At 38.2% G+C, this 10,243-nt stretch overlaps 1 protein-coding gene across 2 annotated transcripts in view; it reads left to right on the top strand.

The window, feature by feature from the left end:
- hoatz (HOATZ cilia and flagella associated protein) overlaps nucleotides 1–7,854 on the top strand; it is a 25,463-nt gene extending 17,609 nt beyond the window's left edge. The window contains exon 2 of one of the 2 annotated variants that reach the window (XM_061905657.1): nucleotides 7,664–7,854. The gene's annotated coding sequence lies outside the window, so the exon portion shown is untranslated. Of the gene's footprint in view, nucleotides 1–1,344; nucleotides 3,446–7,663 lie in introns of those variants that run through there. The other variant, XM_061905658.1, reaches the window with a different exon arrangement.
- Nucleotides 7,855–10,243: the final 2,389 nt, after the last annotated feature.

Genomic DNA, 10,243 nt, shown 5'->3' with positions numbered 1-10,243 from the left:
TTTTATCGCACATTTGCGTATGTTGTTTACATGCTTTTATTTTGTTAACGCCTTTTCTTAACAAGATGGCGACGCCCGGACGGGCTTTGGCGTGGAGGAGCTCTTGCTAAAGATGGAACATTTGGCAAAAATACCAGACAATTCTGGAAATTTCATGGCTGGCTTACGACCGCCAGACAATTCTGGATGTGGATAGATCGGGCCGTTTTGGACTGAATGACGCTTGCTTGCTAGACCGGCTAGCTAGCATGGGAATACTTTGCCGGCTACATCCAGCGGCCTGTGAAGCAGCGGAGTATATGTGTTGTCTGTCTATTTATGAATAATGCAGACGAGGAGTGTTGGCTGAGTTCTTAACGTTTGCTTTCAGAGCGTGCATATCACAACATACAAGATGCCGTCATGGCGACACAACCTATACCGGGCTACCGCGTATGCTCGTCACTCCTGTTGCATGCTGGGTAGGGTAGTTCTTTTTTTCCCTGGCTCATAACATCACAATATAGTACCAGGTATATGATGCGTTCAGTTTATTAAAGCACCAACCAAACAATCGGAAAATTCCCATCATATCAATTCCTAGATATGGTCATAATTATTTTAAGTGCACTACGCAGAATAAACACAACATTATTAATATTGCTACTACGGATAATTTTATCAAAAATTCCCTAAAACAGCCCACTACCTGTAATATAGGTTTTTTAAACATAAGATCCCTGATAAAAAAAATGTTTCTGCTGTTACCTCAGAAATTGCCTGTTCAGATGTTATGATTGTTGCTCAGAGATTTGTATGTAGATTATATTTATTTTCCATAACAAACAGGATAACTTAAATACCCTGGCAGTGGCAATAAGCTCAAATGTTTGTATTTACATTTTTTGAGTTGATTTTCATAAAATATGCTATTTAACTGCTACTGTTTAACAAGGACTGATTTAAAATGTGTTTGCACAACAAATGTTTTGGCGCTTTTGTTCATGTGGGAGAATATTCCACTAAAGGTGCACTACACACTACTTTTGAATTCATTATTGGGCTTTGTGTATACAATGCAGTTAATCGCGATTAATCGGAGAAATAGTGCGATTAACTTCGATTAAAAATTTTAATCGTTGCCCAGCCCTAATATATATTTAAATATATATATATATATATATATATATATATATATATATATATATATATAGTATTTTTTAATGTATTTTTTTAATTAATTAATTTTATTAAAACATTTTTTTTAATTTCAACCCGTAAGTCTCTAGATCAATTGCAGATCTATTTGTCTAATATATGTCCTTAATTATTTCTTCATGTTTTTTTTCCATTCATTTTCTACAGCTTGTCCCTTTTTGGTGTCGTGGGAGGTGCTGGAGCCTATCTCAGCTGCATTCTGGCGGCAGGCGGGGTACACCCTGGACAAGTCGCCACCTAAATATGCAATATTTTACCCCAAGATATTTTAAAGTGGAATATCTGATATTAAGTAATTGAAGATTTCAAAAGGTCAATAATTTATAAGAACATTAATTTTAAATCATAATTTTTTGAGCGATGACGTTTTTAAAGAAAAAAACAGTCTGCATGGCAGCTTTATGCTATTATAGTCGACCGGGCAACTTTTTTGCTCTTTTATTCAACTTTTTCCCCCTTTTTTAATAGTATTGATAAAATGTGGCACGGGCCTTTAAAAAAACACATTGAAACCCTTGTTTCAATGTTGTCTGCTTAGTCATCAATAATTGATGTTGCTGCTGCTAATGTCGGGCTAATTCATCCTAATGGATGAATGAATAAAGGCCTCCATGACGCAAGATCCCAGCAATAGTCCAGCTGGACCTGCCTAGTCCGGATCTGGTGGACTTCTTGGGGATTATGTGACTGAGACACAGGCATTTGATTGACAGGCTGCGTTTGACTCTCAAAAGGACCACTTCAGCGGATTAATCAGCTGTTTTTTATGACCACACACTTCACGCGGGTGGAACAACACGGAGGATGTCTATACAGAACAAAAGAAGAAGAGGCGAAGGGGGATAAAGAGCAGGTCTGCAAATCACTGTGACACAAAGGCTGCGTTCTTGAGGGCCGACTGAAGACAGAAAATATACAGCTGCTGCCCATAAAAGCTACACGGCTGTTTTACAGCCTGGTGGCCTTGTTAAAAGCTGCTTTGGATGAGACGTGGCCGCACTTTAACTTTGACACCACCTTCACCGCCAACAGGCCGTCGCGTCGTCACCATTTCCTGGAAATGTTGGCACACAGTGCATCTGAATAATGGAGGACTGGACGCTTCAAGGCCTTTAAATGAAGCTAGAATGGCGCCAATAACATCGAGAAGGTGATACATTCACCTGTCCCAGCTAAGCGGCTAACAACAAACTCTAAAAAAGGGCAGGAAGCTGAAATGAAGGTGGAACTCACTTGTGTTACAAAGTGATGACTTTCTAAAAATCACAGAAGAAGACTTTGAGGACATGCACAGCTTTCTCATTCAGGCTGATCGGGGCACATACACCAAAGTTAACAGTTAAAGTACCAATGATACTCACACACACACACTAGGTGTGGTGAAATTATCCTCTGCATTTGACCCATCACCCTTGATCATCCCCTGGGAGGTGAGGAGAGCAGTGAGCGGCAGCGGTGGCCGCGCCCGGGAATAATTTTTTATGATTCAACCCCCAATTCCAGCAATTGATGCTGGGAGTCAAACAGTGAGGTAATGGGTCCCATTTTTATAGTCTGTGGTATGACTCGGCCGGCGGGGGTTTGAACTCACGACCTACCGATCTTTAGGCATTGGATTGTTGACAGCTATGATTGATTGATTGATTGAAACTTTTGATTGTACAGTACAGTACATATTCTGTACAATTGACCACTAAATAGTAACACCCGAATAAGTTTTTCAACTTGCTTAAAACGTAAATCAATTCATGGTAAAATAAACATTCACGATACATCACACAAACAACATTGACAGGTCTATAACTGCTGAGTTTCGAGGGCAAACTAATTTAGCACTCCATTTAAACCGCTGGTGTCAAACGTACGGCCCGAGGGCCAGAACAGGTTTTATCCAGCCCGCGGGATGAGTTTGCTAAGTATAAAAATTAACCTGAAATGTTTGAATGAAAGAAACAGCTGTTCTAAATGTGTCCGCTGGATGTCGCAATAGCAAATATTTGTATCTTTGTAGATGATGCTACTTATGTACAAAATAAACCACATGATGTTAGTACATCAGTCGAGGAAAATGATCAAACTACATCAATAACATACTGTAATTTGATTTTGATATACCGTATTTTTCGGACTATAAGTCACAGTTTTATTCATAGTTTGGCCAGGGGTGCGACTTATACTCAGGAGCGACTTATGTGTGAAATTATTCGCACATTACCGTAAAATATCAAATAATATCATTTAGCTCAATCACGTCAGAGACTAGACGTATAAGATTTCATGGGATTTAGCGATTAGAAGTGACAGATTGTTTGGTAAACGTATAGCATGTTCTATATGTTATAGTTATTTAAATGACTCTTACCATAATATGTTACGTAAACATACCAGGCACCTTCTCAGTTGGTTATTTATGCGTCATATAACATACACATACACTGTAGTTCACTATTCTTTATTTATTTTAAATTGCCTTTCAAAAGTCTATTCTTGGTGTTTGGTTTTATCAAATAAATTTCCCCCCAAAAATGCGACTTATACTCCAGTGTGACTTATATATGTTTTTTTCCTTCTTTATTATGCATTTTCGGCAGGTGCGACATATACTCCGAAAATACGGTAATTGTTTTCACCTTGATACATTGAAAATTAACACCAATGAGTTGACAGATGAACATTATCACATTATGTATTCATATAATATAAATAAAGACCAATAAAGATAGAGTATTACTAACTGCAACATGTAAGTGCAAAAAAGCAACATTATTATTTGTAAAATTTCAGAATATGCTTGTTGTATTTTTAAACAAAGAATACAATCTGAAGTTTTTTTAATTTTTAAGTTATCGTGCCAGGATTTTACTAGTTTGGCAAACTTGGGAGTATATTTTTCTCCAGCCCCCGATCTAAAATGAGTTTGACACCCCGGATTTAAACTATGAAATAAACATATCTAAAAAAGTTGTGCAGCTTGCTACATTGTTTCCCAACAGCCTGTAATTGTTTGTGTTTTCTTTTTTTGATTCATTCCTTACTCGGCATTTTGAGAGCTGCCTGACCTAAATTCACCGAACACCCGACGTCTTTCCAGAGCCTGATGCAACTAGCACAGGGGCGCTCACACTTTTTCTGCAGGCGAGCTACTTTTCAATTGACCAAGTCGAGGAGATCTACCTCATTCCTATTTATAATTTATATTTATTTATTTATGAAAGAGACATTTTTGTTGACAAGTTAATGGTGTTTAATGATAATACATGCATGTTTAACACACATAGATTCCTTTCTTTCATGAAGACAAGAATATAAGTTGCTGTATTTGATTCTGATGACTTGCATTGATTGGAATCAGACAGTGGTGCTGATAACGTCCGCATTTTCAAATGGAGGAAAAAAAAAGTCCTCCTTTCTGTCCAATACCACATGAAAGTGGTTGGATTTGGCAACTCATTTGTCCAACTTGCATACTCGTTTTTAAACACTTTGTTATGAGAGTAGCATATGTGTGTGGCCCTTTAATGTCTGGCAGCAGGTGAGTGACGTCAGTGAGTGTGCGGGTGGACAAGCAAGGGAGAAAGCGGTCGAAAACGATGATGCTGTGTTCCAAATTTAAGTTGTTTGATGAATCTGAATAAGCCTTCGACTTTGCATTTTGTTTATTATATATATATATATATTTGTATTCTATTTTTATTATTTTGAACTTACAACCCCCTGGCGCTGTTTTGTACTGTTTTCATAGTGTTTTATAATGTTTTATATTGTTTGACTTACTGTTTGTAATTGTTGAAATTTATAAATAAACCTTTTGAAAAAAATAATAAATAAATAAAAAGTGAGAAAGCGGTCGCTGAGGGCGGGGGAGAAATACATTGGCATCAAACGCCGTAGCTTGCTAGCTTGTGCACGCTAGCTTTCTGAGACTCTTATTTTGTTAGCACAGGCAGGATGAAACAGGTCTTTTATGGTGAGGACAGGAACTGTGCAGTCGGTCTTTAGAGTTTTGACAGTAGGTACGGAGTCTCTAGAAATAAAATGTGTTTCTCTGCGTCCGCCCTGTTAGTGTTTTTTTTCTTAAATATGAGCTCGCTGCAGCCAGCGTCATCTCACAAGATCCTCGGGTGCCGAGAATGTCAAACAACTGACGAAAGTGAAGTCTTGGTATGATTGATGATTGCTCATTTTTATGTCTATTTTTTAATGCCTGGCTTGAGATCGACTGACACACCCTCTGAGATCTACCAGTCGATCGCGATCGACGTAATGGGCGCCCCTGATCTAGCATATCTCTCGGAACAACTCGGCTGTTCTCGTTGTCGGTTAACCTTTAACACACGCTTCCAAAATGGCCATGTTATTTAACATTAATTATGCAATGTCTTAAACCAGGGGTGTCAAAGCCATGGCCCCCCGGCCGGATCAGGGCTGCGAACAGGTTTTATCTGACCCAAGTAACGAGTTTACCAAGTCTTAAAATGAGCTGCTTTTTTTTTTTACACAAAGGAAACTGCTGTTCTAAATGTGTCCACTGGATGTCACAATAGCAATTCTTTAGGCAAGCAGACAGTTTATGAAAAGCAAGCAAGAGGTACAGAGTAAAAGACGACTGTGGCTCCTCCTCCGCGACCCACATGAGACTTAAAACCTGCCGTTTTATGCCTTCTGCTTTGAACACATCGTCATTTGGCAACCTCGTTGCCCCAAAATGTCTTTGTAAAATAAGAGAAAAGTGAACTTAACCCTTTTGAATAGTTTTTACCTCCGTTTCTCACGGTTTGTTGAGTTAGCTCTGGATTGATACACGAACATCACAAAGCAGCTATTTGACACCTAGAACAGTTTACTTGTGTTTTAGTTCATTCCCAGAAAGACTGTGAGTGAAAGTTTAATCCTGGCTTCTCAGATACACTGAGACAAAGTCTAAGCTCATTGGGTTTTTGAAATTGCACCAATCACCTCATCATTTTAAACAAACTAAGTGTTATGTCCAGAGCATTATTTGTGATTGGTACGTCTTGTTCTATTTTTTTGGCCAAAGTAAAACAAAGAAAACAACCTGGAGTTGTCTTTATTTTAAGTTATCATACCATGATTTTGGTAATAGATTTTCCTCCATGCGGGCCCTGAGCTAAAATTACTCTGACACCCCTGTCTTAAGTTTGAAATGAAAGAAAAAATGTATGCCGGGGTGTTTTTATCAATATATTAGACGAAACAATTATGTTACAATTGTCTGTTAACAAGTAAAAAGTCAAGGGCGGTCACGGCATGTTCTTGCCGTCGATGCTGGGCAATTTTTTCGGGCATTTCAGCAAGTGACAAGGGCGGCACTTGCCGTGGTTAAATTCGAACCCTGATGTTCTTTTATACATTTCATTAGGGATGCTCCGATCCGATTTATGCTAGCAATTGTGATCATCCATGAGTGAGATCGGCCGATACTGATTAATGGCCGCTATGATCGGTCGTCACATCCCCACACTTCATTCATCATTTATAAGTGTGAAGTGAATTATATTTATATAGCCCTTTTTCTCTAGTGACTCAAAGCGCTTTACATAGTGAAACCCAATATCTATTTTTTTTTTTTTTGGGTGGCACTGGGAGCAGGTGGATAAAGTGTCTTGCCCAAGGACACAATGGCAGTGACTAGGATGGCGGAAGCGGGATTCGAACCTGCAACCCTCAAGTTGCTGGCACGGCCACTCTACCAACCGAGCTATACCACCCCATTTATATGTATTCCACTTTGTTTTTTGCATGTGAAACTTTAATTATTCTCTGAAAAATGTATTTTGTGTTCATATTTGTGTTGGTCAACAAAGCATTAATTGGATTTTCTTTATTTCTTATGAAAAAAAATGGCTTGATTTTTTTTTTGTCCAGTTTTCGTTGGACCTTCTGTAACTTATAATGCAAAAAGCAAGGGGTGCGCCTAAATTCCCGTCACTGTACACGCGGGCAATCAGACTCCAGCACGCCGGGAATAATTTCAACGCTGCTGAGGCGCTCCTGGAGCTCCTTCATGACAAGCACCATCATCCTCCTCATCATCATCATGCCTCCACTTTCATGTCCACGTCCTTGTCGTCCTCAGACCGTCTCTTTCACTCCGCCATTTGTTCCACTTTTTATTTGACTTGTAAAGTCGTTGCTGATCGTTGCATCATGAAGGGAGCCCCCCGCCCTCCACACACCCCGCTTCCTCCACCCCACAGCAGGAAGCAGGAAAAAGAAAAGTTCAGTCCATAAAAGTTTGCTTTAGAAAGAATAATTATCTAGCTAACTGAGAATGGTGCTGAATGACGGTTTAACTTATTGATTACTGCTTAATTTGCCTGTGAGGCCTATTCCCCGCTGCTCTCCTTTCCTGTTCATGTTCCACACAAGTGTTCCGTCTCCTTGTCCATGCTGTGAAAGTCAAGCTTTAACTGCCGGCTAATCCTCCTCTCTGGCGGCCTCACAGAGAACATCCATCGTCCGGGTCCGCTGAGACGCCATGGATCAGAGCGGATCTGCTCATCCTGTTGAAGAATGGAGCGGTAAGACATGCGTAACTGCACTGCTTCTCCGTGAATGTCTAAAAACCAGTCAAGATGGGAGCTTGGCCGTTTTGATTTAATGACTATCTTCTTCGTGTTTCTCTACATGAACTGATCTCAGTGGTAATAATGTACAAACGTAATAAGATTAACGATGATAAAGAATTGAAATGATCCTCAGTGTCGTGGATTGGGGTGACCAACAGACACAAGGCATTGCAAAAATATTGAGAACTTGTTGAACTAGGTCCTGACGTTGAGCAACTCAAACATAATGTTGAACAACATACTTTTTGATGACATTTAATCAATGGTGGGTTCTGAAGTTGATTTGACCATTGAATTTTGATCATTTCCCAACTAATATTCTACCGCACAAATACATTGAAACAACATGCTTTTTGACGAGGTTTAATCACTGTTGGCTTCTACCGTTGATTTGACCATTGAATTTTGGTCATTTCTGAACCAATATTCTACAACACAAATACAACCTTGAAACAACATGCTTTTTGACGATGTTTATTCAATGTCAGGCTGTGAGGTTTATTTAACCATTGAAATTTGGTCATTTCCCAACCAATATTCCACAACACAAATACAACGTTGAAAAAAAAGTAAAAAGTAGTCATCCGGTACTGATTAACTTGTGTCCAAGCAGGCACAAGACATTAAAACAACATTGCGAACTTGTTGAATTAGGTTGTGACGTTGAGCAACTCAAACATAATGTTGGAACAACATGCTTTTTGACGACGTTTAATCAATGTTGGGTTCTACCGTTGATTTGACCATTGAGTTTTGGTAATTTCCGAACCAATATTCTACAACACAAATACAACCTTGAAACAACATGCCTTTGACGATGTTTATTCAATGTCAGGCTGTGACGTTTATTTAACCATTGAAATTTGGGTCATTTCCCAACCAATATTCGACAACACAAATACAACGTTGAAAAAAAAGTAAAAAGTAGTCATCAGGTACTGATTAACTTGTGTCCCAACAGGCACAAGACATTGCAACAACGTTGAGAACTTTTTGAATTAGGTCCTGACGTTGAGCAACTCAAACCTAATGTTGGAACAACATACTTTTTGATGATATTTAATCAATGTTGGGTTCTGAAGTCTATTTGACCATTGAATTTTGATCATTTCCCAACCAATATTCAGCAACACATATACGTTGAAACAACATGCTTTTTGACGACATTTAATCAATGTTGGGTTCTACCGTTGATTTGACCATTGAATTTGGGTCATTTCCCAACCAATATTCGACAACACAAATAGAACGTTGAAAAAAAAGTAAAAAGTAGTCATCTGGTACTGATTAACTTGTGTCCAAGCAGGGACAGGAGGTTGCGAACTTGTTAAATTAGGTCGTGATGTTGAGCAACTCAAACATAACGTTGGAAAAACATGCTTTTTGATGACGTTTAATTAATGTTTGGTTTTAACGTTGATTTGATTATTGAGTTTGGTCATTTCCCAACCAATATTCGACAACACAAATACGTTGAAACAACATGCTTTTTGATGTCGTTTATTCAATGTCAGGTTGTGACGTTGATGTGACCATTGAATTTTGGTCATTTCCCAATCAACAACGTGGATCCAACGTTAAGACATCAATGTTGTCTGAATTTTCAAATACAACTATTTTGCAATGTTGTTTCAAAGTCAGTTTTAAAGGACATGTACTGTATGTATAATCAACGTTGTAATGTCTTGCCAGCAGGCACAAAACATTGATACATACATAAATTCTTATTCATCTCAATTCTAAATCGATTGATAATTTTCAAAAATTTATTAAAAAAAATTGAATCCTCTAATGGTCTTCGAGAACAGGGGTTCTTAGCCTTTTTGACTTTGGGGCCCAACTTTTCCAATACAGAGGGGCTCCTGATAAATTATATGAAAGCATGTGTTAATCACAAAGATTATTATCCGGGCTTAGGTCAGGCTGATTAAAAAAACAATTCTAAACAAATATTCTGAAGAAGCGACTCATAAAAACTGATTAAAATAAATGTACATACAATTACACAGTGCTAAAATTAATACGTTCTAACTAATTTAATAAATAACAATAAATGTTTCTTAACCAAACTATCAGCTTTATCACTTTAGTCATAATTTTTGCGCTTAAGAACCTTTAATGACTTTAGCTCCAGAGTTGTCTGATATTGTCAATTCTTCCACAAGTGGTGGAATAGTGTATTACAACTGCGTACTATATGCACCGTATGCAGCCCATATGGACAACAGCTGATAAACACATATTTGTTGGCGGCCACACTGTTCTCTGAAATGTTTTTCCCATTTAAACATAACTCGTTTTTAGTAAGTAATTATGTTCTGAAAAGTCAGACCGAAACGAAATTGACAAAAAAGCAGAGCAATTTGTTCCGTAAGAAGTATATAAAAGGCATTTATTCTGTTCCAAATAAAGTAAGAACAGGAAACATTGGGGCTGGGCAATATGGCTGAAAACTG

This window comes from Nerophis ophidion, linkage group LG07 (genome assembly GCF_033978795.1).
Source record: "Nerophis ophidion isolate RoL-2023_Sa linkage group LG07, RoL_Noph_v1.0, whole genome shotgun sequence".
Lineage (NCBI taxonomy): Eukaryota > Metazoa > Chordata > Actinopteri > Syngnathiformes > Syngnathidae > Nerophis > Nerophis ophidion.
The sequence above is the reverse complement of the archived record's forward strand: the minus strand, read 5'-3'. Positions and strand labels throughout refer to the sequence as shown.